Below are 4894 nucleotides of genomic sequence, written 5' to 3' on the forward strand. Positions count from 1 at the left end.
GGTCCTTCCCCCCAGCGGGACACACACGGGGCGGCTTTTCCCTCGTCGGCCCCCTCGATCCTGGTCGGGCCCGAGCGCCGTCGGCTCTGCCACGGATCGGCGCTCGGCTTGGCGCGCCGCGCCGGTCGCGGAGCATGCGCGATGCAGCCGCGGGGAGAGAGGAGGGGGAGGGGAGGATCCGCGAGGAGGAGCGCGGCGGCCAGCGCGCCCCGCGGCACTGGGCCGCCGGGCATCGATCGCTGGGGTTGGCAGGGCGCGGCCGAGGCTGGCGAGGCTGGCGCGGCCCAGGAGGGCGGCGCCCACCCCAGCGCGGCGTAGCGCGGCGGCAGCGGAGCGGCGCTACCCTGCAGCCCCATCCCCGGCCACGCCACCCAGTCCCAGCCCGTCGCGAACCGCGTGCCGCGCCGCGCCGCGCCGCGCCGCGCCGAGCCGCGAGCCGCGCGCCGCGCCAGGCCAGGCGTCGATAGCAGGTTCGCGGCGCCGCGCGCCAGGGGGCGCCAGGGGGCGCCGAGGGGGCAGAGCCGAGCGGAGCCGAGTGGAGCCGTCGGGCCAGTGGCAGTGTGGGCCGAGCAGCGTGGAGGAGGCCGTGAGCATCAAGGCCTGGCCCAACGAGTGGCCCAGCCCAGCCGAAGCACCCGGACACCGCGCCGAGCGCCACGCAAAACTCAAGTAAGTTGACGACGATGACGAAGACGCAGTGCAAGTGCGGAGTCTCCCAGGACGGTGGCCTTGAACACGTAGCCGTCAGCGTTAGCCCTCGGCACCCCCGCCCCTTCCGCCTCGCGAGCAGTGCAGTCCCGCCCCCCATAGGTGTCACGCTGTCTGCCGAGGCCCGCCCCCGCCCACCCCACTCCCTCGCCCCCGGGTGCCCCGTGGTGCGGGGTCACAGCGGCGTGCGCGGGGCCGCGGGCGCGCGCGTGTCCGGCGCGTGTGTGCTTTTGGGTAGCTAGCAGTAGCTAGCGGCGGACACGTCGGGGTTGCCGGGTGGGTCCAGGACCGCAGCCGCAGGCCTGGTGCGCCGGCTCGGACAGCCGTGGCCTGGTCACGCTTCCCGAATTAGCTCCGCCTTTCGCCTTTCCCGCTCTCGCGAAAGCCCTCGTGTCCAAACAAGCCAGGGCGGACACGGCCCGCCTGGGCAGGAGGGCGCCCCGTCAGCGCGTCGCCATCTTGGATGGGGAGCGACCCGGACCTAGGCGGAGCACGTGCTTGCCCCCGAGGGTAGCACCCTCGCGTCAGGACTGACAGCCCCGCGTCAGTCCGCGTCAGCCCCGCGTCAGCCTCAGAGGGCCCCGCGGGGGGCGCGGGCCGCGGGTCGGCAGGGCGACCGAGCCGCAACACCCGTCCCTGAGAGGTTAGGCAGGCCGATCCAATTTTTGGACCACGTTCTCCCAAAGCATACCGGAAGGCTATCGATCGACGGGGCCGGCCAGACGAGGCAGCCAGGCAGCCTTGGCCAGAGCGCTACTGGATGGGGCGCCAGGCGGAGGGGGTTGCCAGCGCGCCAGCCCCGCCTGTGGGCGTCTTGTGTGTGTCCGACCCGAGCTGAGTGAGGGGAGCGGGAGGTGGAGTTGAATAAGAGTCAATTTCGCTGGTGCGATATTCCGAAGATCAGGTGGCCCTCTCTTTCGCTCTGGGAGGGTGAGGCCGGGCAGGGTGGCGGTATGGGGCGGCGGAGGCCGCGGAGGGGTTGGAGATGGCATGGACGCCGTGATGTCTCATCCCGTGGTGTCCTTATCTCTTTCTCTCCCACTCCCTCACGCGGCCGAGGCCGTGTTAGCAGAGCCTACCGTCCCAATATTGATTAGCTCGCTTGTAACAGCGCCTATGTATACCGTCCGTGGAATCAATGCAAAAACAGTATTCGCAATGACCGCAATAAGAAGGTCGTAGACAAAAAGGTTTCGTTCCGTTTATTCCGTGATTGCGAGAGGTGTTTGTCATACAAAGAAGGTTCTCTCGCTTACTTTTAATACAAGAAAACACATGCGAGAAACATAACTCATCCACATGCATGCGGTAGTACATCGTAAGTAGAAAGTGCTCGGGGTTAATCAGCCACCCTGAACTATGATCAAAGGGGTTGGTTCCGATAGCAGCGTGCACCGAGGGCTAGTGGTCCGCGTCTATGTCAGCAGTTCCCCTTTTCATGAGATCGAAAAGTGTGTGGTGCGGCGACAAGTGTGATATGTATGGGATACTTGTTAACACTTTGAAGGAGGCGAATTTACGTTTGATTATGCAGTTTGCAAAACTGGCTGTACACAATTCCCTTGCATGCTGCCGGTCAGCCCGAGGGAGAGGGTGATGACACGGCAACGGCCACGTGGTGGCTCTCCTATCCCGTTCCTCTCCGCGTCCTGCACCGGGATGACGATCATCACGCCAGCTCTTCGCGGCCCTCGACCCCCGACACACGTGGCGCCGTGCCAGCGCGTCGCGGCCGCACTGCCGTGCCCGCCGGGCCGTGCCCCACTGCACCCGCTGTGCGATGTGGAAAAAAGAAAAGAGAGAAAAATAAAAAAAGGCCGCGAGGAGAAAAAACTCCGACATTATTTTTAGCCAGTAGAGTTATTTGCTGCTCGGCCTGCTGTCAATCCCCGCGTTGATCGCGGCCGGTATGTTGAAGGCGCTGGCTGACGTGTGCGACGGGGTCATCGAGGGGCTCGCGCAGAAGGAGAGCTTCCTCAACTTTAACTTCAAAAAGGGTTATCACGACTGCTTGTTCATAGCTAACTGGAGCGACCCATAACTTGGGACACGCAGTCAGGCCTCGGTCGGCTCATCCCCTGCGTGGACTCGTTCATTAGGAATAAGACCTTCTAGGGGGGCAGGACGACAAGACCCATGCGAAGTGTGACCCGACAACCGACAACATCGTGGTCCGCCACATTGCACTGCACCGATAAACTTCACGGTAAAAACAACTTCTGATGAAGGGAAAACTTTAAGGATCCTCCAGTGATTTGGGGTAAACACCTCAGGTTTTGTGAGGGAAAGTCCCACAGACTTCCTCGAATAGGTTTGAGGAGTTTCCCAGAAACTATTGGAGTTCCTCGACCGTTTACCCCCTTTTCTCTATTAAAAATCAGACACTGTTTTTACCGCGTTCACCTCCTGCGCGGGGCCGATAGTGCTTACACCCAGAGAGGGTTATAACGACTTCAGCTCGCTTGAGCCTGAAGTTGAGGAGCCCAGCCTATATCAGTTCAAGAAGTGCGCGTTTAGGAGCTGAAAATGCGTCCGGGCTCATTGTTTTTTTGCAATCACGGCTCAAGTCCCAAGACATGAGCCCCAGCCGCTGGGCGGGCGACACAACTTTTGCAATCCGGACTTATGTCCGGGCTCAAAGTCGTCGGGCTCAACCTCAGGCGGCCTCAATAAGTCGTTATAACCCCAAGGGGTGTGCGATGTCCACCCACCCTGCCACATCAACTCCTTGAGTGAGTCGGCACGGTGCGCGTGTCGTGCGCGGGGAGGGTGGAGGAGGGTGACTCAGCCCAGCGCGTGGGCGGCCGCGGCGGCAGGCTCGGCTCCGCTAGCTCCGCTCCGCTCGGCCGTGGGGTAGGGTTGGGGGGAGGCGCGGTGGTGTGCGGTGCGGTGGGGTGGTGGCGGCGTGTCGGTGGGTGGGGAGAGGAACTAGGGCGGCAGCGGCGGCCGTTCCGGCTCGGTCAATGGGTGAATGTTTCGGATTGATAGAACGACCCCGCAGGATCCAGCAGCAGCAGCAGCAGCTGCAGCAGCAATAGACATCGGCCTCTGGTCCGGGCGAGGGGTTCTGCACTGGTGGGAAGAAGAGTGGCTCACCCATCGGTCGCAAGTGTGTCGGCGCTGCTGTGTGTCGCTTGATTGCAGTGTGCTCTCCGTGTGTTGCAGGTCTACCAGCGGGGCGAGGCAAGCGCAGCAGCCTGTATGAGCCCGAGGCACGGTCTTGTGGTGCAGTCCCAGCCGACCCCGCAGAATGAGTGAGTAGAGAAGGAGAGATAGAGTGAGGGAGAGAGTGTGTGGTCGTGTTAGAGTGACGCCCGGAGGAGGGTTGTGTGTCGTCGATACGAGGTGGGCGGTTCAGCGGTTCCGCCGTCGCCGCCTGTAGTAGCCGTTTATACTTTGCCGCAGGCGGACGTGCGGGCGGGCTTGACAATCGTCGCTGACCTTATAAGCGCCGTGCGGGTAGGCAACCCGACCGCAGGCCTGCATGCGGTACAGTATGACTGGTAATGCACGACGTGAACCATACCCGGTTCCACAACCTCTGATTCTTTTTTAAATGGGCAAATCGAAACCTATTGCAAACTAACTAAGCACTGGCCGAAACGGGCCTAACGAAGGGTTGTAGAGCCCCGCAAAGAGAGAGCTAGACGAGCCCAACGCCTACCTCCACACCCCTCTCACCTTCTGTCGAAGAAGGGGTCCAGCCCGCATAGCTCGCTCGGTGCGGGGCTTTAGTTTGGTGGTAGAGTGATGCAACTTCCCTCGAGACTCTGTCACGCCAAATGTGCAAGGTGTCCCACAGACTCCGTGCCTTTCCTGGTTGTGCTGTACCTCATTCACGCGTGTGGGCTGGTTGCCTACTCGGTGAGGCAAGCCCACCCGCTAGGGTGGCCCACGGCAAAAAAATTATCAGACCGGCGGTTAGTTCATAAAGATCGAGATGACCCATGCTCTGGGCATTCCAAAACCGCCCCGTTCGTCCCGATCGGACCCCAGGAACTACTCGCTCAACGTCTTTGCATTTTAACATGGGTTTCTTATGGGCTTTTGGGTGTAAAATCGAAAAACGACCCTGAGGAGTCAGAAAGCCACCGCAGAGCATTATAATTATGAAATTCGTAATCTACGTTAAAAACTGAATCTGGCAATGTAACGTTCGTTACTGTAGCACCTAGGACCCAGATTT

The 4894-nt window shown here is 61.5% G+C and overlaps 1 protein-coding gene across 1 annotated transcript in view; it reads left to right on the forward strand.

The window, feature by feature from the left end:
* The first annotated feature begins 441 nt into the window (after positions 1–441).
* The window catches only part of LOC113216483 (protein stoned-A), a 7939-nt gene continuing 3486 nt past the window's right edge, over positions 442–4894 (forward strand). The window contains exons 1-2 of the mRNA XM_026436231.2: positions 442–669; positions 3874–3962. The gene's annotated coding sequence lies outside the window, so the exon portion shown is untranslated. The remainder of the gene's footprint in view (positions 670–3873; positions 3963–4894) is intronic.

The sequence above is a fragment of the Frankliniella occidentalis genome, unplaced genomic scaffold (genome assembly GCF_000697945.3).
Source record: "Frankliniella occidentalis isolate FOCC.00 unplaced genomic scaffold, Focc_3.1 Scaffold6, whole genome shotgun sequence".
In the NCBI taxonomy this organism is placed as follows: Eukaryota; Metazoa; Arthropoda; class Insecta; order Thysanoptera; family Thripidae; genus Frankliniella; species Frankliniella occidentalis.